The 18,656-nt window shown below is 43.6% G+C and overlaps 79 non-coding genes and 3 pseudogenes across 79 annotated transcripts; all 82 read left to right on the top strand.

The window, feature by feature from the left end:
* The first annotated feature begins 68 nt into the window (after window positions 1–68).
* LOC131725511 (5S ribosomal RNA) lies at window positions 69–187 on the top strand. Its single transcript, XR_009320690.1, has one exon. It is a non-coding gene; the product is annotated as a 5S ribosomal RNA (ribosomal RNA).
* A 100-nt stretch (window positions 188–287) lies between these two features.
* On the top strand, window positions 288–406 carry LOC131725509 (5S ribosomal RNA). Its single transcript, XR_009320688.1, has one exon. It is a non-coding gene; the product is annotated as a 5S ribosomal RNA (ribosomal RNA).
* Window positions 407–520: 114 nt separating this feature from the next.
* LOC131725508 (5S ribosomal RNA) lies at window positions 521–639 on the top strand. The gene has a single exon (XR_009320687.1). It is a non-coding gene; the product is annotated as a 5S ribosomal RNA (ribosomal RNA).
* A 114-nt stretch (window positions 640–753) lies between these two features.
* Window positions 754–872, top strand: LOC131726952 (5S ribosomal RNA). The gene has a single exon (XR_009321761.1). It is a non-coding gene; the product is annotated as a 5S ribosomal RNA (ribosomal RNA).
* Window positions 873–986: 114 nt separating this feature from the next.
* Window positions 987–1,105, top strand: LOC131725507 (5S ribosomal RNA). Its single transcript, XR_009320686.1, has one exon. It is a non-coding gene; the product is annotated as a 5S ribosomal RNA (ribosomal RNA).
* Window positions 1,106–1,219: 114 nt separating this feature from the next.
* Window positions 1,220–1,338, top strand: LOC131725506 (5S ribosomal RNA). The gene has a single exon (XR_009320685.1). It is a non-coding gene; the product is annotated as a 5S ribosomal RNA (ribosomal RNA).
* A 100-nt stretch (window positions 1,339–1,438) lies between these two features.
* Window positions 1,439–1,557, top strand: LOC131725505 (5S ribosomal RNA). The gene has a single exon (XR_009320684.1). It is a non-coding gene; the product is annotated as a 5S ribosomal RNA (ribosomal RNA).
* A 100-nt stretch (window positions 1,558–1,657) lies between these two features.
* On the top strand, window positions 1,658–1,776 carry LOC131726079 (5S ribosomal RNA). The gene has a single exon (XR_009321261.1). It is a non-coding gene; the product is annotated as a 5S ribosomal RNA (ribosomal RNA).
* A 100-nt stretch (window positions 1,777–1,876) lies between these two features.
* LOC131726371 (5S ribosomal RNA) lies at window positions 1,877–1,995 on the top strand. The gene has a single exon (XR_009321560.1). It is a non-coding gene; the product is annotated as a 5S ribosomal RNA (ribosomal RNA).
* Window positions 1,996–2,109: 114 nt separating this feature from the next.
* On the top strand, window positions 2,110–2,228 carry LOC131725504 (5S ribosomal RNA). The gene has a single exon (XR_009320683.1). It is a non-coding gene; the product is annotated as a 5S ribosomal RNA (ribosomal RNA).
* Window positions 2,229–2,343: 115 nt separating this feature from the next.
* Window positions 2,344–2,462, top strand: LOC131725503 (5S ribosomal RNA). Its single transcript, XR_009320682.1, has one exon. It is a non-coding gene; the product is annotated as a 5S ribosomal RNA (ribosomal RNA).
* A 114-nt stretch (window positions 2,463–2,576) lies between these two features.
* LOC131726607 (5S ribosomal RNA) lies at window positions 2,577–2,695 on the top strand. The gene has a single exon (XR_009321656.1). It is a non-coding gene; the product is annotated as a 5S ribosomal RNA (ribosomal RNA).
* A 100-nt stretch (window positions 2,696–2,795) lies between these two features.
* Window positions 2,796–2,914, top strand: LOC131726207 (5S ribosomal RNA). Its single transcript, XR_009321390.1, has one exon. It is a non-coding gene; the product is annotated as a 5S ribosomal RNA (ribosomal RNA).
* A 100-nt stretch (window positions 2,915–3,014) lies between these two features.
* On the top strand, window positions 3,015–3,133 carry LOC131726997 (5S ribosomal RNA). Its single transcript, XR_009321806.1, has one exon. It is a non-coding gene; the product is annotated as a 5S ribosomal RNA (ribosomal RNA).
* Window positions 3,134–3,247: 114 nt separating this feature from the next.
* LOC131725502 (5S ribosomal RNA) lies at window positions 3,248–3,366 on the top strand. Its single transcript, XR_009320681.1, has one exon. It is a non-coding gene; the product is annotated as a 5S ribosomal RNA (ribosomal RNA).
* Window positions 3,367–3,466: 100 nt separating this feature from the next.
* On the top strand, window positions 3,467–3,585 carry LOC131726342 (5S ribosomal RNA). The gene has a single exon (XR_009321528.1). It is a non-coding gene; the product is annotated as a 5S ribosomal RNA (ribosomal RNA).
* Window positions 3,586–3,699: 114 nt separating this feature from the next.
* Window positions 3,700–3,818, top strand: LOC131725501 (5S ribosomal RNA). The gene has a single exon (XR_009320680.1). It is a non-coding gene; the product is annotated as a 5S ribosomal RNA (ribosomal RNA).
* A 100-nt stretch (window positions 3,819–3,918) lies between these two features.
* Window positions 3,919–4,037, top strand: LOC131725500 (5S ribosomal RNA). The gene has a single exon (XR_009320679.1). It is a non-coding gene; the product is annotated as a 5S ribosomal RNA (ribosomal RNA).
* A 114-nt stretch (window positions 4,038–4,151) lies between these two features.
* Window positions 4,152–4,270, top strand: LOC131726222 (5S ribosomal RNA). The gene has a single exon (XR_009321405.1). It is a non-coding gene; the product is annotated as a 5S ribosomal RNA (ribosomal RNA).
* A 100-nt stretch (window positions 4,271–4,370) lies between these two features.
* On the top strand, window positions 4,371–4,489 carry LOC131725498 (5S ribosomal RNA). The gene has a single exon (XR_009320677.1). It is a non-coding gene; the product is annotated as a 5S ribosomal RNA (ribosomal RNA).
* A 100-nt stretch (window positions 4,490–4,589) lies between these two features.
* Window positions 4,590–4,708, top strand: LOC131725497 (5S ribosomal RNA). The gene has a single exon (XR_009320676.1). It is a non-coding gene; the product is annotated as a 5S ribosomal RNA (ribosomal RNA).
* Window positions 4,709–4,822: 114 nt separating this feature from the next.
* LOC131726214 (5S ribosomal RNA) lies at window positions 4,823–4,941 on the top strand. The gene has a single exon (XR_009321397.1). It is a non-coding gene; the product is annotated as a 5S ribosomal RNA (ribosomal RNA).
* A 100-nt stretch (window positions 4,942–5,041) lies between these two features.
* LOC131725496 (5S ribosomal RNA) lies at window positions 5,042–5,160 on the top strand. The gene has a single exon (XR_009320675.1). It is a non-coding gene; the product is annotated as a 5S ribosomal RNA (ribosomal RNA).
* A 114-nt stretch (window positions 5,161–5,274) lies between these two features.
* LOC131727008 (5S ribosomal RNA) lies at window positions 5,275–5,393 on the top strand. Its single transcript, XR_009321817.1, has one exon. It is a non-coding gene; the product is annotated as a 5S ribosomal RNA (ribosomal RNA).
* Window positions 5,394–5,493: 100 nt separating this feature from the next.
* Window positions 5,494–5,612, top strand: LOC131725495 (5S ribosomal RNA). The gene has a single exon (XR_009320674.1). It is a non-coding gene; the product is annotated as a 5S ribosomal RNA (ribosomal RNA).
* Window positions 5,613–5,726: 114 nt separating this feature from the next.
* On the top strand, window positions 5,727–5,845 carry LOC131726100 (5S ribosomal RNA). The gene has a single exon (XR_009321282.1). It is a non-coding gene; the product is annotated as a 5S ribosomal RNA (ribosomal RNA).
* Window positions 5,846–5,959: 114 nt separating this feature from the next.
* LOC131725494 (5S ribosomal RNA) lies at window positions 5,960–6,078 on the top strand. The gene has a single exon (XR_009320673.1). It is a non-coding gene; the product is annotated as a 5S ribosomal RNA (ribosomal RNA).
* Window positions 6,079–6,192: 114 nt separating this feature from the next.
* LOC131727235 (5S ribosomal RNA) lies at window positions 6,193–6,311 on the top strand. Its single transcript, XR_009322044.1, has one exon. It is a non-coding gene; the product is annotated as a 5S ribosomal RNA (ribosomal RNA).
* Window positions 6,312–6,425: 114 nt separating this feature from the next.
* LOC131726341 (5S ribosomal RNA) lies at window positions 6,426–6,544 on the top strand. The gene has a single exon (XR_009321527.1). It is a non-coding gene; the product is annotated as a 5S ribosomal RNA (ribosomal RNA).
* A 114-nt stretch (window positions 6,545–6,658) lies between these two features.
* Window positions 6,659–6,777, top strand: LOC131727234 (5S ribosomal RNA). The gene has a single exon (XR_009322043.1). It is a non-coding gene; the product is annotated as a 5S ribosomal RNA (ribosomal RNA).
* Window positions 6,778–6,891: 114 nt separating this feature from the next.
* Window positions 6,892–7,010, top strand: LOC131727233 (5S ribosomal RNA). The gene has a single exon (XR_009322042.1). It is a non-coding gene; the product is annotated as a 5S ribosomal RNA (ribosomal RNA).
* Window positions 7,011–7,110: 100 nt separating this feature from the next.
* On the top strand, window positions 7,111–7,219 carry LOC131726673 (5S ribosomal RNA; annotated as a pseudogene).
* Window positions 7,220–7,333: 114 nt separating this feature from the next.
* Window positions 7,334–7,452, top strand: LOC131727232 (5S ribosomal RNA). The gene has a single exon (XR_009322041.1). It is a non-coding gene; the product is annotated as a 5S ribosomal RNA (ribosomal RNA).
* A 114-nt stretch (window positions 7,453–7,566) lies between these two features.
* Window positions 7,567–7,685, top strand: LOC131727231 (5S ribosomal RNA). Its single transcript, XR_009322040.1, has one exon. It is a non-coding gene; the product is annotated as a 5S ribosomal RNA (ribosomal RNA).
* A 114-nt stretch (window positions 7,686–7,799) lies between these two features.
* Window positions 7,800–7,918, top strand: LOC131726319 (5S ribosomal RNA). Its single transcript, XR_009321505.1, has one exon. It is a non-coding gene; the product is annotated as a 5S ribosomal RNA (ribosomal RNA).
* Window positions 7,919–8,018: 100 nt separating this feature from the next.
* On the top strand, window positions 8,019–8,137 carry LOC131726476 (5S ribosomal RNA; annotated as a pseudogene).
* A 100-nt stretch (window positions 8,138–8,237) lies between these two features.
* Window positions 8,238–8,356, top strand: LOC131727229 (5S ribosomal RNA). The gene has a single exon (XR_009322038.1). It is a non-coding gene; the product is annotated as a 5S ribosomal RNA (ribosomal RNA).
* A 114-nt stretch (window positions 8,357–8,470) lies between these two features.
* On the top strand, window positions 8,471–8,579 carry LOC131726783 (5S ribosomal RNA; annotated as a pseudogene).
* Window positions 8,580–8,679: 100 nt separating this feature from the next.
* On the top strand, window positions 8,680–8,798 carry LOC131727228 (5S ribosomal RNA). Its single transcript, XR_009322037.1, has one exon. It is a non-coding gene; the product is annotated as a 5S ribosomal RNA (ribosomal RNA).
* A 114-nt stretch (window positions 8,799–8,912) lies between these two features.
* Window positions 8,913–9,031, top strand: LOC131727227 (5S ribosomal RNA). The gene has a single exon (XR_009322036.1). It is a non-coding gene; the product is annotated as a 5S ribosomal RNA (ribosomal RNA).
* A 100-nt stretch (window positions 9,032–9,131) lies between these two features.
* LOC131727226 (5S ribosomal RNA) lies at window positions 9,132–9,250 on the top strand. Its single transcript, XR_009322035.1, has one exon. It is a non-coding gene; the product is annotated as a 5S ribosomal RNA (ribosomal RNA).
* Window positions 9,251–9,364: 114 nt separating this feature from the next.
* LOC131727225 (5S ribosomal RNA) lies at window positions 9,365–9,483 on the top strand. Its single transcript, XR_009322034.1, has one exon. It is a non-coding gene; the product is annotated as a 5S ribosomal RNA (ribosomal RNA).
* Window positions 9,484–9,597: 114 nt separating this feature from the next.
* LOC131727224 (5S ribosomal RNA) lies at window positions 9,598–9,716 on the top strand. Its single transcript, XR_009322033.1, has one exon. It is a non-coding gene; the product is annotated as a 5S ribosomal RNA (ribosomal RNA).
* Window positions 9,717–9,816: 100 nt separating this feature from the next.
* LOC131727223 (5S ribosomal RNA) lies at window positions 9,817–9,935 on the top strand. The gene has a single exon (XR_009322032.1). It is a non-coding gene; the product is annotated as a 5S ribosomal RNA (ribosomal RNA).
* Window positions 9,936–10,049: 114 nt separating this feature from the next.
* On the top strand, window positions 10,050–10,168 carry LOC131726359 (5S ribosomal RNA). The gene has a single exon (XR_009321548.1). It is a non-coding gene; the product is annotated as a 5S ribosomal RNA (ribosomal RNA).
* Window positions 10,169–10,268: 100 nt separating this feature from the next.
* On the top strand, window positions 10,269–10,387 carry LOC131727222 (5S ribosomal RNA). The gene has a single exon (XR_009322031.1). It is a non-coding gene; the product is annotated as a 5S ribosomal RNA (ribosomal RNA).
* Window positions 10,388–10,501: 114 nt separating this feature from the next.
* Window positions 10,502–10,620, top strand: LOC131727221 (5S ribosomal RNA). The gene has a single exon (XR_009322030.1). It is a non-coding gene; the product is annotated as a 5S ribosomal RNA (ribosomal RNA).
* A 114-nt stretch (window positions 10,621–10,734) lies between these two features.
* On the top strand, window positions 10,735–10,853 carry LOC131727220 (5S ribosomal RNA). The gene has a single exon (XR_009322029.1). It is a non-coding gene; the product is annotated as a 5S ribosomal RNA (ribosomal RNA).
* A 114-nt stretch (window positions 10,854–10,967) lies between these two features.
* Window positions 10,968–11,086, top strand: LOC131727218 (5S ribosomal RNA). The gene has a single exon (XR_009322027.1). It is a non-coding gene; the product is annotated as a 5S ribosomal RNA (ribosomal RNA).
* A 114-nt stretch (window positions 11,087–11,200) lies between these two features.
* Window positions 11,201–11,319, top strand: LOC131727217 (5S ribosomal RNA). Its single transcript, XR_009322026.1, has one exon. It is a non-coding gene; the product is annotated as a 5S ribosomal RNA (ribosomal RNA).
* A 100-nt stretch (window positions 11,320–11,419) lies between these two features.
* On the top strand, window positions 11,420–11,538 carry LOC131726224 (5S ribosomal RNA). The gene has a single exon (XR_009321407.1). It is a non-coding gene; the product is annotated as a 5S ribosomal RNA (ribosomal RNA).
* Window positions 11,539–11,652: 114 nt separating this feature from the next.
* On the top strand, window positions 11,653–11,771 carry LOC131727216 (5S ribosomal RNA). The gene has a single exon (XR_009322025.1). It is a non-coding gene; the product is annotated as a 5S ribosomal RNA (ribosomal RNA).
* Window positions 11,772–11,884: 113 nt separating this feature from the next.
* Window positions 11,885–12,003, top strand: LOC131725771 (5S ribosomal RNA). Its single transcript, XR_009320950.1, has one exon. It is a non-coding gene; the product is annotated as a 5S ribosomal RNA (ribosomal RNA).
* Window positions 12,004–12,103: 100 nt separating this feature from the next.
* On the top strand, window positions 12,104–12,222 carry LOC131727215 (5S ribosomal RNA). The gene has a single exon (XR_009322024.1). It is a non-coding gene; the product is annotated as a 5S ribosomal RNA (ribosomal RNA).
* Window positions 12,223–12,322: 100 nt separating this feature from the next.
* LOC131726143 (5S ribosomal RNA) lies at window positions 12,323–12,441 on the top strand. Its single transcript, XR_009321326.1, has one exon. It is a non-coding gene; the product is annotated as a 5S ribosomal RNA (ribosomal RNA).
* A 114-nt stretch (window positions 12,442–12,555) lies between these two features.
* LOC131727214 (5S ribosomal RNA) lies at window positions 12,556–12,674 on the top strand. The gene has a single exon (XR_009322023.1). It is a non-coding gene; the product is annotated as a 5S ribosomal RNA (ribosomal RNA).
* Window positions 12,675–12,788: 114 nt separating this feature from the next.
* Window positions 12,789–12,907, top strand: LOC131726986 (5S ribosomal RNA). The gene has a single exon (XR_009321795.1). It is a non-coding gene; the product is annotated as a 5S ribosomal RNA (ribosomal RNA).
* Window positions 12,908–13,021: 114 nt separating this feature from the next.
* LOC131727213 (5S ribosomal RNA) lies at window positions 13,022–13,140 on the top strand. The gene has a single exon (XR_009322022.1). It is a non-coding gene; the product is annotated as a 5S ribosomal RNA (ribosomal RNA).
* A 100-nt stretch (window positions 13,141–13,240) lies between these two features.
* LOC131726413 (5S ribosomal RNA) lies at window positions 13,241–13,359 on the top strand. The gene has a single exon (XR_009321602.1). It is a non-coding gene; the product is annotated as a 5S ribosomal RNA (ribosomal RNA).
* A 100-nt stretch (window positions 13,360–13,459) lies between these two features.
* LOC131727212 (5S ribosomal RNA) lies at window positions 13,460–13,578 on the top strand. Its single transcript, XR_009322021.1, has one exon. It is a non-coding gene; the product is annotated as a 5S ribosomal RNA (ribosomal RNA).
* A 100-nt stretch (window positions 13,579–13,678) lies between these two features.
* Window positions 13,679–13,797, top strand: LOC131727211 (5S ribosomal RNA). The gene has a single exon (XR_009322020.1). It is a non-coding gene; the product is annotated as a 5S ribosomal RNA (ribosomal RNA).
* Window positions 13,798–13,897: 100 nt separating this feature from the next.
* Window positions 13,898–14,016, top strand: LOC131727210 (5S ribosomal RNA). The gene has a single exon (XR_009322019.1). It is a non-coding gene; the product is annotated as a 5S ribosomal RNA (ribosomal RNA).
* A 100-nt stretch (window positions 14,017–14,116) lies between these two features.
* LOC131727209 (5S ribosomal RNA) lies at window positions 14,117–14,235 on the top strand. Its single transcript, XR_009322018.1, has one exon. It is a non-coding gene; the product is annotated as a 5S ribosomal RNA (ribosomal RNA).
* A 100-nt stretch (window positions 14,236–14,335) lies between these two features.
* Window positions 14,336–14,454, top strand: LOC131727207 (5S ribosomal RNA). The gene has a single exon (XR_009322016.1). It is a non-coding gene; the product is annotated as a 5S ribosomal RNA (ribosomal RNA).
* Window positions 14,455–14,568: 114 nt separating this feature from the next.
* On the top strand, window positions 14,569–14,687 carry LOC131727206 (5S ribosomal RNA). Its single transcript, XR_009322015.1, has one exon. It is a non-coding gene; the product is annotated as a 5S ribosomal RNA (ribosomal RNA).
* A 114-nt stretch (window positions 14,688–14,801) lies between these two features.
* On the top strand, window positions 14,802–14,920 carry LOC131727205 (5S ribosomal RNA). The gene has a single exon (XR_009322014.1). It is a non-coding gene; the product is annotated as a 5S ribosomal RNA (ribosomal RNA).
* A 114-nt stretch (window positions 14,921–15,034) lies between these two features.
* LOC131726228 (5S ribosomal RNA) lies at window positions 15,035–15,153 on the top strand. The gene has a single exon (XR_009321411.1). It is a non-coding gene; the product is annotated as a 5S ribosomal RNA (ribosomal RNA).
* A 100-nt stretch (window positions 15,154–15,253) lies between these two features.
* LOC131726081 (5S ribosomal RNA) lies at window positions 15,254–15,372 on the top strand. The gene has a single exon (XR_009321263.1). It is a non-coding gene; the product is annotated as a 5S ribosomal RNA (ribosomal RNA).
* A 114-nt stretch (window positions 15,373–15,486) lies between these two features.
* On the top strand, window positions 15,487–15,605 carry LOC131726340 (5S ribosomal RNA). Its single transcript, XR_009321526.1, has one exon. It is a non-coding gene; the product is annotated as a 5S ribosomal RNA (ribosomal RNA).
* Window positions 15,606–15,719: 114 nt separating this feature from the next.
* Window positions 15,720–15,838, top strand: LOC131725660 (5S ribosomal RNA). Its single transcript, XR_009320839.1, has one exon. It is a non-coding gene; the product is annotated as a 5S ribosomal RNA (ribosomal RNA).
* Window positions 15,839–15,938: 100 nt separating this feature from the next.
* Window positions 15,939–16,057, top strand: LOC131727204 (5S ribosomal RNA). Its single transcript, XR_009322013.1, has one exon. It is a non-coding gene; the product is annotated as a 5S ribosomal RNA (ribosomal RNA).
* Window positions 16,058–16,157: 100 nt separating this feature from the next.
* On the top strand, window positions 16,158–16,276 carry LOC131727203 (5S ribosomal RNA). Its single transcript, XR_009322012.1, has one exon. It is a non-coding gene; the product is annotated as a 5S ribosomal RNA (ribosomal RNA).
* Window positions 16,277–16,390: 114 nt separating this feature from the next.
* On the top strand, window positions 16,391–16,509 carry LOC131727202 (5S ribosomal RNA). Its single transcript, XR_009322011.1, has one exon. It is a non-coding gene; the product is annotated as a 5S ribosomal RNA (ribosomal RNA).
* Window positions 16,510–16,623: 114 nt separating this feature from the next.
* Window positions 16,624–16,742, top strand: LOC131726975 (5S ribosomal RNA). Its single transcript, XR_009321784.1, has one exon. It is a non-coding gene; the product is annotated as a 5S ribosomal RNA (ribosomal RNA).
* A 114-nt stretch (window positions 16,743–16,856) lies between these two features.
* LOC131727201 (5S ribosomal RNA) lies at window positions 16,857–16,975 on the top strand. Its single transcript, XR_009322010.1, has one exon. It is a non-coding gene; the product is annotated as a 5S ribosomal RNA (ribosomal RNA).
* A 114-nt stretch (window positions 16,976–17,089) lies between these two features.
* LOC131726964 (5S ribosomal RNA) lies at window positions 17,090–17,208 on the top strand. The gene has a single exon (XR_009321773.1). It is a non-coding gene; the product is annotated as a 5S ribosomal RNA (ribosomal RNA).
* Window positions 17,209–17,322: 114 nt separating this feature from the next.
* LOC131727200 (5S ribosomal RNA) lies at window positions 17,323–17,441 on the top strand. Its single transcript, XR_009322009.1, has one exon. It is a non-coding gene; the product is annotated as a 5S ribosomal RNA (ribosomal RNA).
* A 100-nt stretch (window positions 17,442–17,541) lies between these two features.
* LOC131727199 (5S ribosomal RNA) lies at window positions 17,542–17,660 on the top strand. The gene has a single exon (XR_009322008.1). It is a non-coding gene; the product is annotated as a 5S ribosomal RNA (ribosomal RNA).
* A 114-nt stretch (window positions 17,661–17,774) lies between these two features.
* On the top strand, window positions 17,775–17,893 carry LOC131726229 (5S ribosomal RNA). The gene has a single exon (XR_009321412.1). It is a non-coding gene; the product is annotated as a 5S ribosomal RNA (ribosomal RNA).
* Window positions 17,894–17,993: 100 nt separating this feature from the next.
* LOC131727198 (5S ribosomal RNA) lies at window positions 17,994–18,112 on the top strand. The gene has a single exon (XR_009322007.1). It is a non-coding gene; the product is annotated as a 5S ribosomal RNA (ribosomal RNA).
* A 100-nt stretch (window positions 18,113–18,212) lies between these two features.
* LOC131727196 (5S ribosomal RNA) lies at window positions 18,213–18,331 on the top strand. Its single transcript, XR_009322005.1, has one exon. It is a non-coding gene; the product is annotated as a 5S ribosomal RNA (ribosomal RNA).
* Window positions 18,332–18,445: 114 nt separating this feature from the next.
* LOC131726095 (5S ribosomal RNA) lies at window positions 18,446–18,564 on the top strand. The gene has a single exon (XR_009321277.1). It is a non-coding gene; the product is annotated as a 5S ribosomal RNA (ribosomal RNA).
* Window positions 18,565–18,656: the final 92 nt, after the last annotated feature.

The following is an 18,656-nucleotide window of genomic DNA, read 5'->3' as shown; positions in this document are numbered from 1 at the left end:
AAAGGAAATTTTGGAGGAATCACCCCCAGCTCACTAAACATAAAAGTCATGAAAGCAGAAATGCAATCGCCTGCGGCCACACCACCTTGAATAAGCCTGATCTCGTCTGATCTCAGAAGCTAAGCAATGTTGGGCTTGGTTAGTACTTGGATGGGAGACCACCTGGGAATATCAAGTGCTGCAGGCATTACATTTTACAATAGAAATGTGTGGAGGACAAAAGGAAATTTTGGAGGAATCACCCCCAGCTCACTAAACATAAAAGTCATGAAAGCAGAAATGCAATCGCCTGCGGCCACACCACCTTGAATAAGCCTGATCTCGTCTGATCTCAGAAGCTAAGCAATGTTGGGCTTGGTTAGTACTTGGATGGGAGACCACCTGGGAATATCAAGTGCTGCAGGCATTACATTTTTGTAATTACATTTTACAATTGAAATGTGTGGAGGATAAAAGGAAATTTTGGAGGAATCACCCCCAGCTCACTAAACATAAAAGTCATGAAAGCAGAAATGCAATCGCCTGCGGCCACACCACCTTGAATAAGCCTGATCTCGTCTGATCTCAGAAGCTAAGCAATGTTGGGCTTGGTTAGTACTTGGATGGGAGACCACCTGGGAATATCAAGTGCTGCAGGCATTACATTTTTGTAATTACATTTTACAATTGAAATGTGTGGAGGACAAAAGGAAATTTTGGAGGAATCACCCCCAGCTCACTAAACATAAAAGTCATGAAAGCAGAAATGCAATCGCCTGCGGCCACACCACCTTGAATAAGCCTGATCTCGTCTGATCTCAGAAGCTAAGCAATGTTGGGCTTGGTTAGTACTTGGATGGGTGACCACCTGGGAATATCAAGTGCTGCAGGCATTACATTTTTGTAATTACATTTTACAATTGAAATGTGTGGAGGACAAAAGGAAATTTTGGAGGAATCACCCCCAGCTCACTAAACATAAAAGTCATGAAAGCAGAAATGCAATCGCCTGCGGCCACACCACCTTGAATAAGCCTGATCTCGTCTGATCTCAGAAGCTAAGCAATGTTGGGCTTGGTTAGTACTTGGATGGGAGACCACCTGGGAATATCAAGTGCTGCAGGCATTACATTTTTGTAATTACATTTTACAATTGAAATGTGTGGAGGACAAAAGGAAATTTTGGAGGAATCACCCCCAGCTCACTAAACATAAAAGTCATGAAAGCAGAAATGCAATCGCCTGCGGCCACACCACCTTGAATAAGCCTGATCTCGTCTGATCTCAGAAGCTAAGCAATGTTGGGCTTGGTTAGTACTTGGATGGGAGACCACCTGGGAATATCAAGTGCTGCAGGCATTACATTTTACAATTGAAATGTGTGGAGGACAAAAGGAAATTTTGGAGGAATCACCCCCAGCTCACTAAACATAAAAGTCATGAAAGCAGAAATGCAATCGCCTGCGGCCACACCACCTTGAATAAGCCTGATCTCGTCTGATCTCAGAAGCTAAGCAATGTTGGGCTTGGTTAGTACTTGGATGGGAGACCACCTGGGAATATCAAGTGCTGCAGGCATTACATTTTACAATTGAAATGTGTGGAGGACAAAAGGAAATTTTGGAGGAATCACCCCCAGCTCACTAAACATAAAAGTCATGAAAGCAGAAATGCAATCGCCTGCAGCCACACCACCTTGAATAAGCCTGATCTCGTCTGATCTCAGAAGCTAAGCAATGTTGGGCTTGGTTAGTACTTGGATGGGAGACCACCTGGGAATATCAAGTGCTGCAGGCATTACATTTTACAATTGAAATGTGTGGAGGACAAAAGGAAATTTTGGAGGAATCACCCCCAGCTCACTAAACATAAAAGTCATGAAAGCAGAAATGCAATCGCCTGCGGCCACACCACCTTGAATAAGCCTGAGCTCGTCTGATCTCAGAAGCTAAGCAATGTTGGGCTTGGTTAGTACTTGGATGGGAGACCACCTGGGAATATCAAGTGCTGCAGGCATTACATTTTTGTAATTACATTTTACAATTGAAATGTGTGGAGGACAAAAGGAAATTTTGGAGGAATCACCCCCAGCTCACTAAACATAAAAGTCATGAAAGCAGAAATGCAATCGCCTGCGGCCACACCACCTTGAATAAGCCTGATCTCGTCTGATCTCAGAAGCTAAGCAATGTTGGGCTTGGTTAGTACTTGGATGGGAGACCACCTGGGAATATCAAGTGCTGCAGGCATTACATTTTTGTAATTACATTTTACAATTGAAATGTGTGGACGACAAAAGGAAATTTTGGAGGAATCACCCCCCAGCTCACTAAACATAAAAGTCATGAAAGCAGAAAAGCAATCGCCTGCGGCCACACCACCTTGAATAAGCCTGATCTCGTCTGATCTCAGAAGCTAAGCAATGTTGGGCTTGGTTAGTACTTGGATGGGAGACCACCTGGGAATATCAAGTGCTGCAGGCATTACATTTTTGTAATTACATTTTACAATTGAAATGTGTGGAGGACAAAAGGAAATTTTGGAGGAATCACCCCCAGCTCACTAAACATAAAAGTCATGAAAGCAGAAATGCAATCGCCTGCGGCCACACCACCTTGAATATGCCTGATCTCGTCTGATCTCAGAAGCTAAGCAATGTTGGGCTTGGTTAGTACTTGGATGGGAGACCACCTGGGAATATCAAGTGCTGCAGGCATTACATTTTACAATTGAAATGTGTGGAGGACAAAAGGAAATTTTGGAGGAATCACCCCCAGCTCACTAAACATAAAAGTCATGAAAGCAGAAATGCAATCACCTGCGGCCACACCACCTTGAATAAGCCTGATCTCGTCTGATCTCAGAAGCTAAGCAATGTTGGGCTTGGTTAGTACTTGGATGGGAGACCACCTGGGAATATCAAGTGCTGCAGGCATTACATTTTACAATTGAAATGTGTGGAGGACAAAAGGAAATTTTGGAGGAATCACCCCCAGCTCACTAAACATAAAAGTCATGAAAGCAGAAATGCAATCGCCTGCGGCCACACCACCTTGAATGAGCCTGATCTCGTCTGATCTCAGAAGCTAAGCAATGTTGGGCTTGGTTAGTACTTGGATGGGAGACCACCTGGGAATATCAAGTGCTGCAGGCATTACATTTTTGTAATTACATTTTACAATTGAAATGTGTGGAGGACAAAAAGAAATTTTGGAGGAATCACCCCCAGCTCACTAAACATAAAAGTCATGAAAGCAGAAATGCAATCGCCTGCGGCCACACCACCTTGAATAAGCCTGATCTCGTCTGATCTCAGAAGCTAAGCAATGTTGGGCTTGGTTAGTACTTGGATGGGAGACCACCTGGGAATATCAAGTGCTGCAGGCATTACATTTTACAATTGAAATGTGTGGAGGACAAAAGGAAATTTTGGAGGAATCACCCCCAGCTCACTAAACATAAAAGTCATGAAAGCAGAAATGCAATCGCCTGCGGCCACACCACCTTGAATAAGCCTGATCTTGTCTGATCTCAGAAGCTAAGCAATGTTGGGCTTGGTTAGTACTTGGATGGGAGACCACCTGGGAATATCAAGTGCTGCAGGCATTACATTTTTGTAATTACATTTTACAATTGAAATGTGTGGAGGACAAAAGGAAATTTTGGAGGAATCACCCCCAGCTCACTAAACATAAAAGTCATGAAAGCAGAAATGCAATCGCCTGCGGCCACACCACCTTGAATAAGCCTGATCTCGTCTGATCTCAGAAGCTAAGCAATGTTGGGCTTGGTTAGTACTTGGATGGGAGACCACCTGGGAATATCAAGTGCTGCAGGCATTACATTTTACAATTGAAATGTGTGGAGGACAAAAGGAAATTTTGGAGGAATCACCCCCAGCTCACTAAACATAAAAGTCATGAAAGCAGAAATGCAATCGCCTGCGGCCACACCACCTTGAATAAGCCTGATCTCGTCTGATCTCAGAAGCTAAGCAATGTTGGGCTTGGTTAGTACTTGGATGGGAGACCACCTGGGAATATCAAGTGCTGCAGGCATTACATTTTTGTAATTACATTTTACAATTGAAATGTGTGGAGGACAAAAGGAAATTTTGGAGGAATCACCCCCAGCTCACTAAACATAAAAGTCATGAAAGCAGAAATGCAATCGCCTGCGGCCACACCACCTTGAATAAGCCTGATCTCGTCTGATCTCAGAAGCTAAGCAATGTTGGGCTTGGTTAGTACTTGGATGGGAGACTACCTGGGAATATCAAGTGCTGCAGGCATTACATTTTACAATTGAAATGTGTGGAGGACAAAAGGAAATTTTGGAGGAATCACCCCCAGCTCACTAAACATAAAAGTCATGAAAGCAGAAATGCAATCGCCTGCGGCCACACCACCTTGAATAAGCCTGATCTCGTCTGATCTCAGAAGCTAAGCAATGTTGGGCTTGGTTAGTACTTGGATGGGAGACCACCTGGGAATATCAAGTGCTGCAGGCATTACATTTTACAATTGAAATGTGTGGAGGACAAAAGGAAATTTTGGAGGAATCACCCCCAGCTCACTAAACATAAAAGTCATGAAAGCAGAAATGCAATCGCCTGCGGCCACACCACCTTGAATAAGCCTGATCTCGTCTGATCTCAGAAGCTAAGCAATGTTGGGCTTGGTTAGTACTTGGATGGGAGACCACCTGGGAATATCAAGTGCTGCAGGCATTACATTTTTGTAATTACATTTTACAATTGAAATGTGTGGAGGACAAAAGGAAATTTTGGAGGAATCACCCCCAGCTCACTAAACATAAAAGTCATGAAAGCAGAAATGCAATCGCCTGCGGCCACACCACCTTGAATAAGCCTGATTTCGTCTGATCTCAGAAGCTAAGCAATGTTGGGCTTGGTTAGTACTTGGATGGGAGACCACCTGGGAATATCAAGTGCTGCAGGCATTACATTTTACAATTGAAATGTGTGGAGGACAAAAGGAAATTTTGGAGGAATCACCCCCAGCTCACTAAACATAAAAGTCATGAAAGCAGAACAGCAATCGCCTGCGGCCACACCACCTTGAATAAGCCTGATCTCGTCTGATCTCAGAAGCTAAGCAATGTTGGGCTTGGTTAGTACTTGGATGGGAGACCACCTGGGAATATCAAGTGCTGCAGGCATTACATTTTTGTAATTACATTTTACAATTGAAATGTGTGGAGGACAAAAGGAAATTTTGGAGGAATCACCCCCAGCTCACTAAACATAAAAGTCATGAAAGCAGAAATGCAATCGCCTGCGGCCACACCACCTTGAATAAGCCTGATCTCGTCTGATCTCAGAAGCTAAGCAATGTTGGGCTTGGTTAGTACTAGGATGGGAGACCACCTGGGAATATCAAGTGCTGCAGGCATTACATTTTACAATTGAAATGTGTGGAGGACAAAAGGAAATTTTGGAGGAATCACCCCCAGCTCACTAAACATAAAAGTCATGAAAGCAGAAATGCAATCGCCTGCGGCCACACCACCTTGAATAAGCCTGATCTCGTCTGATCTCAGAAGCTAAGCAATGTTGGGCTTGGTTAGTACTTGGATGGGAGACCACCTGGGAATATCAAGTGCTGCAGGCATTACATTTTAGTAATTACATTTTACAATTGAAATGTGTGGAGGACAAAAGGAAATTTTGGAGGAATCACCCCCAGCTCACTAAACATAAAAGTCATGAAAGCAGAAATGCAATCGCCTGCGGCCACACCACCTTGAATAAGCCTGATCTCGTCTGATCTCAGAAGCTAAGCAATGTTGGGCTTGGTTAGTACTTTGATGGGAGACCACCTGGGAATATCAAGTGCTGCAGGCATTACATTTTTGTAATTACATTTTACAATTGAAATGTGTGGAGGACAAAAGGAAATTTTGGAGGAATCACCCCCAGCTCACTAAACATAAAAGTCATGAAAGCAGAAATGCAATCGCCTGCGGCCACACCACCTTGAATAAGCCTGATCTCGTCTGATCTCAGAAGCTAAGCAATGTTGGGCTTGGTTAGTACTTGGATGGGAGACCACCTGGGAATATCAAGTGCTGCAGGCATTACATTTTTGTAATTACATTTTACAATTGAAATGTGTGGAGGACAAAAGGAAATTTTGGAGGAATCACCCCCAGCTCACTAAACATAAAAGTCATGAAAGCAGAAATGCAATCGCCTGCGGCCACACCACCTTGAATAAGCCTGATCTCGTCTGATCTCAGAAGCTAAGCAATGTTGGGCTTGGTTAGTACTTGGATGGGAGACCACCTGGGAATATCAAGTGCTGCAGGCATTACATTTTTGTAATTACATTTTAGAATTGAAATGTGTGGAGGACAAAAGGAAATTTTGGAGGAATCACCCCCAGCTCACTAAACATAAAAGTCATGAAAGCAGAAATGCAATCGCCTGCGGCCACACCACCTTGAATAAGCCTGATCTTGTCTGATCTCAGAAGCTAAGCAATGTTGGGCTTGGTTAGTACTTGGATGGGAGACCACCTGGGAATATCAAGTGCTGCAGGCATTACATTTTTGTAATTACATTTTACAATTGAAATGTGTGGAGGACAAAAGGAAATTTTGGAGGAATCACCCCCAGCTCACTAAACATAAAAGTCATGAAAGCAGAAATGCAATCGCCTGCGGCCACACCACCTTGAATAAGCCTGATCTCGTCTGATCTCAGAAGCTAAGCAATGTTGGGCTTGGTTAGTACTTGGATGGGAGACCACCTGGGAATATCAAGTGCTGCAGGCATTACATTTTTGTAATTACATTTTACAATTGAAATGTGTGGAGGACAAAAGGAAATTTTGGAGGAATCACCCCCAGCTCACTAAACATAAAAGTCATGAAAGCAGAAATGCAATCGCCTGCGGCCACACCACCTTGAATAAGCCTGATCTCGTCTGATCTCAGAAGCTAAGCAATGTTGGGCTTGGTTAGTACTTGGATGGGAGACCACCTGGGAATATCAAGTGCTGCAGGCATTACATTTTACAATTGAAATGTGTGGAGGACAAAAGGAAATTTTGGAGGAATCACCCCCAGCTCACTAAACATAAAAGTCATGAAAGCAGAAATGCAATCGCCTGCGGCCACACCACCTTGAATAAGCCTGATCTCAGAAGCTAAGCAATGTTGGGCTTGGTTAGTACTTGGATGGGAGACCACCTGGGAATATCAAGTGCTGCAGGCATTACATTTTTGTAATTACATTTTACAATTGAAATGTGTGGAGGACAAAAGTAAATTTTGGAGGAATCACCCCCAGCTCACTAAACATAAAAGTCATGAAAGCAGAAATGCAATCGCCTGCGGCCACACCACCTTGAATAAGCCTGATCTCGTCTGATCTCAGAAGCTAAGCAATGTTGGGCTTGGTTAGTACTTGGATGGGAGACCACCTGGGAATATCAAGTGCTGCAGGCATTACATTTTTGTAATTACATTTTACAATTGAAATGTGTGGAGGACAAAAGGAAATTTTGGAGGAATCACCCCCAGCTCACTAAACATAAAAGTCATGAAAGCAGAACAGCAATCGCCTGCGGCCACACCACCTTGAATAAGCCTGATCTCGTCTGATCTCAGAAGCTAAGCAATGTTGGGCTTGGTTAGTACTTGGATGGGAGACCACCTGGGAATATCAAGTGCTGCAGGCATTACATTTTTGTAATTACATTTTACAATTGAAATGTGTGGAGGACAAAAGGAAATTTTGGAGGAATCACCCCCAGCTCACTAAACATAAAAGTCATGAAAGCAGAACAGCAATCGCCTGCGGCCACACCACCTTGAATAAGCCTGATCTCGTCTGATCTCCGAAGCTAAGCAATGTTGGGCTTGGTTAGTACTTGGATGGGAGACCACCTGGGAATATCAAGTGCTGCAGGCATTACATTTTACAATTGAAATGTGTGGAGGACAAAAGGAAATTTTGGAGGAATCACCCCCAGCTCACTAAACATAAAAGTCATGAAAGCAGAAATGCAATCGCCTGCGACCACACCACCTTGAATAAGCCTGATCTCGTCTGATCTCAGAAGCTAAGCAATGTTGGGCTTGGTTAGTACTTGGATGGGAAACCACCTGGGAATATCAAGTGCGGCAGGCATTACATTTTACAATTGAAATGTGTGGAGGACAAAAGGAAATTTTGGAGGAATCACCCCCAGCTCACTAAACATAAAAGTCATGAAAGCAGAAATGCAATCGCCTGCGGCCACACCACCTTGAATAAGCCTGATCTCGTCTGATCTCAGAAGCTAAGCAATGTTGGGCTTGGTTAGTACTTGGATGGGAGACCACCTGGGAATATCAAGTGCTGCAGGCATTACATTTTTGTAATTACATTTTACAATTGAAATGTGTGGAGGACAAAAGGAAATTTTGGAGGAATCACCCCCAGCTCACTAAACATAAAAGTCATGAAAGCAGAAATGCAATCGCCTGCAGCCACACCACCTTGAATAAGCCTGATCTCAGAAGCTAAGCAATGTTGGGCTTGGTTAGTACTTGGATGGGAGACCACCTGGGAATATCAAGTGCTGCAGGCATTACATTTTACAATTGAAATGTGTGGAGGACAAAAGGAAATTTTGGAGGAATCACCCCCAGCTCACTAAACATAAAAGTCATGAAAGCAGAAATGCAATCGCCTGCGGCCACACCACCTTGAATAAGCCTGATCTCGTCTGATCTCAGAAGCTAAGCAATGTTGGGCTTGGTTAGTACTTGGATGGGAGACCACCTGGGAATATCAAGTGCTGCAGGCATTACATTTTTGTAATTACATTTTACAATTGAAATGTGTGGAGGACAAAAGGAAATTTTGGAGGAATCACCCCCAGCTCACTAAACATAAAAGTCATGAAAGCAGAAATGCAATCGCCTGCGGCCACACCACCTTGAATAAGCCTGATCTCGTCTGATCTCAGAAGCTAAGCAATGTTGGGCTTGGTTAGTACTTGGATGGGAGACCACCTGGGAATATCAAGTGCTGCAGGCATTACATTTTACAATTGAAATGTGTGGAGGACAAAAGGAAATTTTGGAGGAATCACCCCCAGCTCACTAAACATAAAAGTCATGAAAGCAGAAATGCAATCGCCTGCGGCCACACCACCTTGAATAAGCCTGATCTCGTCTGATCTCAGAAGCTAAGCAATGTTGGGCTTGGTTAGTACTTGGATGGGAGACCACCTGGGAATATCAAGTGCTGCAGGCATTACATTTTAGTAATTACATTTTACAATTGAAATGTGTGGAGGACAAAAGGAAATTTTGGAGGAATCACCCCCAGCTCACTAAACATAAAAGTCATGAAAGCAGAAATGCAATCGCCTGCGGCCACACCACCTTGAATAAGCCTGATCTCGTCTGATCTCAGAAGCTAAGCAATGTTGGGCTTGGTTAGTACTTGGATGGGAGACCACCTGGGAATATCAAGTGCTGCAGGCATTACATTTTAGTAATTACATTTTACAATTGAAATGTGTGGAGGACAAAAGGAAATTTTGGAGGAATCACCCCCAGCTCACTAAACATAAAAGTCATGAAAGCAGAAATGCAATCGCCTGCGGCCACACCACCTTGAATAAGCCTGATCTCGTCTGATCTCAGAAGCTAAGCAATGTTGGGCTTGGTTAGTACTTGGATGGGAGACCACCTGGGAATATCAAGTGCTGCAGGCATTACATTTTACAATTGAAATGTGTGGAGGACAAAAGGAAATTTTGGAGGAATCACCCCCAGCTCACTAAACATAAAAGTCATGAAAGCAGAAATGCAATCGCCTGCGGCCACACCACCTTGAATAAGCCTGATCTCGTCTGATCTCAGAAGCTAAGCAATGTTGGGCTTGGTTAGTACTTGGATGGGAGACCACCTGGGAATATCAAGTGCTGCAGGCATTACATTTTTGTAATTACATTTTACAATTGAAATGTGTGGAGGACAAAAGGAAATTTTGGAGGAATCACCCCCAGCTCACTAAACATAAAAGTCATGAAAGCAGAAATGCAATCGCCTGCGGCCACACCACCTTGAATAAGCCTGATCTCGTCTGATCTCAGAAGCTAAGCAATGTTGGGCTTGGTTAGTACTTGGATGGGAGACCACCTGGGAATATCAAGTGCAGCAGGCATTACATTTTACAATTGAAATGTGTGGAGGACAAAAGGAAATTTTGGAGGCATCACCCCCAGCTCACTAAACATAAAAGTCATGAAAGCAGAAATGCAATCGCCTGCGGCCACACCACCTTGAATAAGCCTGATCTCGTCTGATCTCAGAAGCTAAGCAATGTTGGGCTTGGTTAGTACTTGGATGGGAGACCACCTGGGAATATCAAGTGCTGCAGGCATTACATTTTAGTAATTACATTTTACAATTGAAATGTGTGGAGGACAAAAGGAAATTTTGGAGGAATCACCCCCAGCTCACTAAACATAAAAGTCATGAAAGCAGAAATGCAATCGCCTGCGGCCACACCACCTTGAATAAGCCTGATCTCGTCTGATCTCAGAAGCTAAGCAATGTTGGGCTTGGTTAGTACTTGGATGGGAGACCACCTGGGAATATCAAGTGCTGCAGGCATTACATTTTTGTAATTACATTTTACAATTGAAATGTGTGGAGGACAAAAGGAAATTTTGGAGGAATCACCCCCAGCTCACTAAACATAAAAGTCATGAAAGCAGAAATGCAATCGCCTGCGGCCACACCACCTTGAATAAGCCTGATCTCGTCTGATCTCAGAAGCTAAGCAATGTTGGGCTTGGTTAGTACTTGGATGGGAGACCACCTGGGAATATCAAGTGCTGCAGGCATTACATTTTTGTAATTACATTTTACAATTGAAATGTGTGGAGGACAAAAGGAAATTTTGGAGGAATCACCCCCAGCTCACTAAACATAAAAGTCATGAAAGCAGAAATGCAATCGCCTGCGGCCACACCACCTTGAATAAGCCTGATCTCGTCTGATCTCAGAAGCTAAGCAATGTTGGGCTTGGTTAGTACTTGGATGGGAGACCACCTGGGAATATCAAGTGCTGCAGGCATTACATTTTTGTAATTACATTTTACAATTGAAATGTGTGGAGGACAAAAGGAAATTTTGGAGGAATCACCCCCAGCTCACTAAACATAAAAGTCATGAAAGCAGAAATGCAATCGCCTGCGGCCACACCACCTTGAATAAGCCTGATCTCGTCTGATCTCAGAAGCTAAGCAATGTTGGGCTTGGTTAGTACTTGGATGGGAGACCACCTGGGAATATCAAGTGCTGCAGGCATTACATTTTACAATTGAAATGTGTGGAGGACAAAAGGAAATTTTGGAGGAATCACCCCCAGCTCACTAAACATAAAAGTCATGAAAGCAGAAATGCAATCGCCTGCGGCCACACCACCTTGAATAAGCCTGATCTCGTCTGATCTCAGAAGCTAAGCAATGTTGGGCTTGGTTAGTACTTGGATGGGAGACCACCTGGGAATATCAAGTGCTGCAGACATTACATTTTTGTAATTACATTTTACAATTGAAATGTGTGGAGGACAAAAGGAAATTTTGGAGGAATCACCCCCAGCTCACTAAACATAAAAGTCATGAAAGCAGAAATGCAATCGCCTGCGGCCACACCACCTTGAATAAGCCTGATCTCGTCTGATCTCAGAAGCTAAGCAATGTTGGGCTTGGTTAGTACTTGGATGGGAGACCACCTGGGAATATCAAGTGCTGCAGGCATTACATTTTTGTAATTACATTTTACAATAGAAATGTGTGGAGGACAAAAGGAAATTTGGAGGAATCACCCCCAGCTCACTAAACATAAAAGTCATGAAAGCAGAAATGCAATCGCCTGCGGCCACACCACCTTGAATAAACCTGATCTCGTCTGATCTCAGAAGCTAAGCAATGTTGGGCTTGGTTAGTACTTGGATGGGAGACCACCTGGGAATATCAAGTGCTGCAGGCATTACATTTTACAATTGAAATGTGTGGAGGACAAAAGGAAATTTTGGAGGAATCACCCCCAGCTCACTAAACATAAAAGTCATGAAAGCAGAAATGCAATCGCCTGCGGCCACACCACCTTGAATAAGCCTGATCTCGTCTGATCTCAGAAGCTAAGCAATGTTGGGCTTGGTTAGTACTTGGATGGGAGACCACCTGGGAATATCAAGTGCTGCAGGCATTACATTTTACAATTGAAATGTGTGGAGGACAAAAGGAAATTTTGGAGGAATCACCCCCAGCTCACTAAACATAAAAGTCATGAAAGCAGAAATGCAATCGCCTGTGGCCACACCACCTTGAATAAGCCTGATCTCGTCTGATCTCAGAAGCTAAGCAATGTTGGGCTTGGTTAGTACTTGGATGGGAGACCACCTGGGAATATCAAGTGCTGCAGGCATTACATTTTTGTAATTACATTTTACAATTGAAATGTGTGGAGGACAAAAGGAAATTTTGGAGGAATCACCCCCAGCTCACTAAACATAAAAGTCATGAAAGCAGAAATGCAATCGCCTGCGGCCACACCACCTTGAATAAGCCTGATCTCGTCTGATCTCAGAAGCTAAGCAATGTTGGGCTTGGTTAGTACTTGGATGGGAGACCACCTGGGAATATCAAGTGCTGCAGGCATTACATTTTTGTAATTACATTTTACAATTGAAATGTGTGGAGGACAAAAGGAAATTTTGGAGGAATCACCCCCAGCTCACTAAACATAAAAGTCATGAAAGCAGAAATGCAATCGCCTGCGGCCACACCACCTTGAATGAGCCTGATCTCGTCTGATCTCAGAAGCTAAGCAATGTTGGGCTTGGTTAGTACTTGGATGGGAGACCACCTGGGAATATCAAGTGCTGCAGGCATTACATTTTTGTAATTACATTTTACAATTGAAATGTGTGGAGGACAAAAGGAAATTTTGGAGGAATCACCCCCAGCTCACTAAACATAAAAGTCATGAAAGCAGAAATGCAATCGCCTGCGGCCACACCACCTTGAATAAGCCTGATCTCGTCTGATCTCAGAAGCTAAGCAATGTTGGGCTTGGTTAGTACTTGGATGGGAGACCACCTGGGAATATCAAGTGCTGCAGGCATTACATTTTACAATTGAAATGTGTGGAGGACAAAAGGAAATTTTGGAGGAATCACCCCCAGCTCACTAAACATAAAAGTCATGAAAGCAGAAATGCAATCGCCTGCGGCCACACCACCTTGAATAAGCCTGATCTCGTCTGATCACAGAAGCTAAGCAATGTTGGGCTTGGTTAGTACTTGGATGGGAGACCACCTGGGAATATCAAGTGCTGCAGGCATTACATTTTACAATTGAAATGTGTGGAGGACAAAAGGAAATTTTGGAGGAATCACCCCCAGCTCACTAAACATAAAAGTCATGAAAGCAGAAATGCAATCGCCTGCGGCCACACCACCTTGAATAAGCCTGATCTCGTCTGATCTCAGAAGCTAAGCAATGTTGGGCTTGGTTAGTACTTGGATGGGAGACCACCTGGGAATATCAAGTGCTGCAGGCATTACATTTTACAATTGAAATGTGTGGAGGACAAAAGGAAATTTTGGAGGAATCACCCCCAGCTCACTAAACATAAAAGTCATGAAAGCAGAAATGCAATCGCCTGCGGCCACACCACCTTGAATAAGCCTGATCTCGTCTGATCTCAGAAGCTAAGCAATGTTGGGCTTGGTTAGTACTTGGATGGGAGACCACCTGGGAATATCAAGTGCTGCAGGCATTACATTTTACAATTGAAATGTGTGGAGGACAAAAGGAAATTTTGGAGGAATCACCCCCAGCTCACTAAACATAAAAGTCATGAAAGCAGAAATGCAATCGCCTGCGGCCACACCACCTTGAATAAGCCTGATCTCGTCTGATCTCAGAAGCTAAGCAATGTTGGGCTTGGTTAGTACTTGGATGGGAGACCACCTGGGAATATCAAGTGCTGCAGGCATTACATTTTACAATTGAAATGTGTGGAGGACAAAAGGAAATTTTGGAGGAATCACCCCCAGCTCACTAAATATAAAAGTCATGAAAGCAGAAATGCAATCGCCTGCGGCCACACCACCTTGAATAAGCCTGATCTCGTCTGATCTCAGAAGCTAAGCAATGTTGGGCTTGGTTAGTACTTGGATGGGAGACCACCTGGGAATATCAAGTGCTGCAGGCATTACATTTTACAATTGAAATGTGTGGAGGACAAAAGGAAATTTTGGAGGAATCACCCCCAGCTCACTAAACATAAAAGTCATGAAAGCAGAAATGCAATTGCCTGCGGCCACACCACCTTGAATAAGCCTGATCTCGTCTGATCTCAGAAGCTAAGCAATGTTGGGCTTGGTTAGTACTTGGATGGGAGACCACCTGGGAATATCAAGTGCTGCAGGCATTACATTTTTGTAATTACATTTTACAATTGAAATGTGTGGAGGACAAAAGGAAATTTTGGAGGAATCACCCCCAGCTCACTAAACATAAAAGTCATGAAAGCAGAAATGCAATCGCCTGCGGCCACACCACCTTGAATAAGCCTGATCTCGTCTGATCTCAGAAGCTAAGCAATGTTGGGCTTGGTTAGTACTTGGATGGGAGACCACCTGGGAATATCAAGTGCTGCAGGCATTACATTTTTGTAATTACATTTTACAATTGAAATGTGTGGAGGACAAAAGGAAATTTTGGAGGAATCACCCCCAGCTCACTAAACATAAAAGTCATGAAAGCAGAAATGCAATCGCCTGCGGCCACACCACCTTGAATAAGCCTGATCTCGTCTGATCTCAGAAGCTAAGCAATGTTGGGCTTGGTTAGTACTTGGATGGGAGACCACCTGGGAATATCAAGTGCTGCAGGCATTACATTTTTGTAATTACATTTTACAATTGAAATGTGTGGAGGACAAAAGGAAATTTTGGAGGAATCACCCCCAGCTCACTAAACATAAAAGTCATGAAAGCAGAAATGCAATCGCCTGCGGCCACACCACCTTGAATAAGCCTGATCTCGTCTGATCTCAGAAGCTAAGCAATGTTGGGCTTGGTTAGTACTTGGATGGGAGACCACCTGGGAATATCAAGTGCTGTAGGCATTACATTTTACAATTGAAATGTGTGGAGGACAAAAGGAAATTTTGGAGGAATCACCCCCAGCTCACTAAACATAAAAGTCATGAAAGCAGAAAAGCAATCGTCTGCGGCCACACCACCTTGAATAAGCCTGATCTCGTCTGATCTCAGAAGCTAAGCAATGTTGGGCTTGGTTAGTACTTGGATGGGAGACCACCTGGGAATATCAAGTGCTGCAGACATTACATTTTTGTAATTACATTTTACAATTGAAATGTGTGGAGGACAAAAGGAAATTTTGGAGGAATCACCCCCAGCTCACTAAACATAAAAGTCATGAAAGCAGAAATGCAATCGCCTGCGGCCACACCACCTTGAATAAGCCTGATCTTGTCTGATCTCAGAAGCTAAGCAATGTTGGGCTTGGTTAGTACTTGGATGGGAGACCACCTGGGAATATCAAGTGCTGCAGGCATTACATTTTTGTAATTACATTTTACAATAGAAATGTGTGGAGGACAAAAGGAAATTTTGGAGGAATCACCCCCAGCTCACTAAACATAAAAGTCATGAAAGCAGAAATGCAATCGCCTGCGGCCACACCACCTTGAATAAACCTGATCTCGTCTGATCTCAGAAGCTAAGCAATGTTGGGCTTGGTTAGTACTTGGATGGGAGACCACCTGGGAATATCAAGTGCTGCAGGCATTACATTTTACAATTGAAATGTGTGGAGGACAAAAGGAAATTTTGGAGGAATCACCCCCAGCTCACTAAACATAAAAGTCATGAAAGCAGAAATGCAATCGCCTGCGGCCACACCACCTTGAATAAGCCTGATCTCGTCTGATCTCAGAAGCTAAGCAATGTTGGGCTTGGTTAGTACTTGGATGGGAGACCACCTGGGAATATCAAGTGCTGCAGGCATTACATTTTACAATTGAAATGTGTGGAGGACAAAAGGAAATTTTGGAGGAATCACCCCCAGCTCACTAAACATAAAAGTCATGAAAGCAGAACAGCAATCGCCTGCGGCCACACCACCTTGAATAAGCCTGATCTCGTCTGATCTCAGAAGCTAAGCAATGTTGGGCTTGGTTAGTACTTGGATGGGAGACCACCTGGGAATATCAAGTGCTGCAGGCATTACATTTTTGTAATTACATTTTACAATTGAAATGTGTGGAGGACAAAAGGAAATTTTGGAGGAATCACCCCCAGCTCACTAAACATAAAAGTCATGAAAGCAGAAATGCAATCGCCTGCGGCCACACCACCTTGAATAAGCCTGATCTCGTCTGATCTCAGAAGCTAAGCAATGTTGGGCTTGGTTAGTACTTGGATGGGAGACCACCTGGGAATATCAAGTGCTGCAGGCATTACATTTTTGTAATTACATTTTACAATTGAAATGTGTGGAGGACAAAAGGAAATTTTGGAGGAATCACCCCCAGCTCACTAAACATAAAAGTCAAGAAAGCAGAAATGCAATCGCCTGCGGCCACACCACCTTGAATGAGCCTGATCTCGTCTGATCTCAGAAGCTAAGCAATGTTGGGCTTGGTTAGTACTTGGATGGGAGACCACCTGGGAATATCAAGTGCTGCAGGCATTACATTTTTGTAATTACATTTTACAATTGAAATGTGTGGAGGACAAAAGGAAATTTTGGAGGAATCACCCCCAGCTCACTAAACATAAAAGTCATGAAAGCAGAAATGCAATCGCCTGCGGCCACACCACCTTGAATAAGCCTGATCTCGTCTGATCTCAGAAGCTAAGCAATGTTGGGCTTGGTTAGTACTTGGATGGGAGACCACCTGGGAATATCAAGTGCTGCAGGCATTACATTTTTGTAATTACATTTTACAATTGAAATGTGTGGAGGACAAAAGGAAATTTTGGAGGAATCACCCCCAGCTCACTAAACATAAAAGTCAAGAAAGCAGAAATGCAATCGCCTGCGGCCACACCACCTTGAATGAGCCTGATCTCGTCTGATCTCAGAAGCTAAGCAATGTTGGGCTTGGTTAGTACTTGGATGGGAGACCACCTGGGAATATCAAGTGCTGCAGGCATTACATTTTTGTAATTACATTTTACAATTGAAATGTGTATAGGACAAAAGGAAATTTTGGAGGAATCACCCCCAGCTCACTAAACATAAAAGTCATGAAAGCAGAAATGCAATCGCCTGCGGCCACACCACCTTGAATAAGCCTGATCTCGTCTGATCTCAGAAGCTAAGCAATGTTGGGCTTGGTTAGTACTTGGATGGGAGACCACCTGGGAATATCAAGTGCTGCAGGCATTACATTTTACAATTGAAATGTGTGGAGGACAAAAGGAAATTTTGGAGGAATCACCCCCAGCTCACTAAACATAAAAGTCATGAAAGCAGAACAGCAATTGCCTGCGGCCACACCACCTTGAATAAGCCTGATCTCGTCTGATCTCAGAAGCTAAGCAATGTTGGGCTTGGTTAGTACTTGGATGGGAGACCACCTGGGAATATCAAGTGCTGCAGGCATTACATTTTTGTAATTACATTTTACAATTGAAATGTGTGGAGGACAAAAGGAAATTTTGGAGGAATCACCCCCAGCTCACTAAACATAAAAGTCATGAAAGCAGAACAGCAATCGCCTGCGGCCACACCACCTTGAATAAGCCTGATCTCGTCTGATCTCTGAAGCTAAGCAATGTTGGGCTTGGTTAGTACTTGGATGGGAGACCACCTGGGAATATCAAGTGCTGCAGGCATTACATTTTACAATTGAAATGTGTGGAGGACAAAAGGAAATTTTGGAGGAATCACCCCCAGCTCACTAAACATAAAAGTCATGAAAGCAGAAATGCAATCGCCTGCGGCCACACCACCTTGAATAAGCCTGATCTCGTCTGATCTCAGAAGCTAAGCAATGTTGGGCTTGGTTAGTACTTGGATGGGAGACCACCTGGGAATATCAAGTGCTGCAGGCATTACATTTTACAATTGAAATGTGTGGAGGACAAAAGGAAATTTTGGAGGAATCACCCCCAGCTCACTAAACATAAAAGTCATGAAAGCAGAAATGCAATCGCCTGCGGCCACACCACCTTGAATAAGCCTGATCTCGTCTGATCTCAGAAGCTAAGCAATGTTGGGCTTGGTTAGTACTTGGATGGGAGACCACCTGGGAATATCAAGTGCTGCAGGCATTACATTTTTGTAATTACATTTTACAATTGAAATGTGTGGAGGACAAAAGGAAATTTTGGAGGAATCACCCCCAGCTCACTAAACATAAAAGTCATGAAAGCAGAAATGCAATCGCCTGCGGCCACACCACCTTGAATAAGCCTGATCTCGTCTGATCTCAGAAGCTAAGCAATGTTGGGCTTGGTTAGTACTTGGATGGGAGACCACGTGGGAATATCAAGTGCTGCAGGCATTACATTTTTGTAATTACATTTTACAATTGAAATGTGTGGAGGACAAAAGGAAATTTTGGAGGAATCACCCCCAGCTCACTAAACATAAAAG

Source organism: Acipenser ruthenus, unplaced genomic scaffold, assembly GCF_902713425.1.
Source record: "Acipenser ruthenus unplaced genomic scaffold, fAciRut3.2 maternal haplotype, whole genome shotgun sequence".
In the NCBI taxonomy this organism is placed as follows: domain Eukaryota; kingdom Metazoa; phylum Chordata; class Actinopteri; order Acipenseriformes; family Acipenseridae; genus Acipenser; species Acipenser ruthenus.
This window is presented reverse-complemented; position numbering and strand designations above follow the sequence as displayed.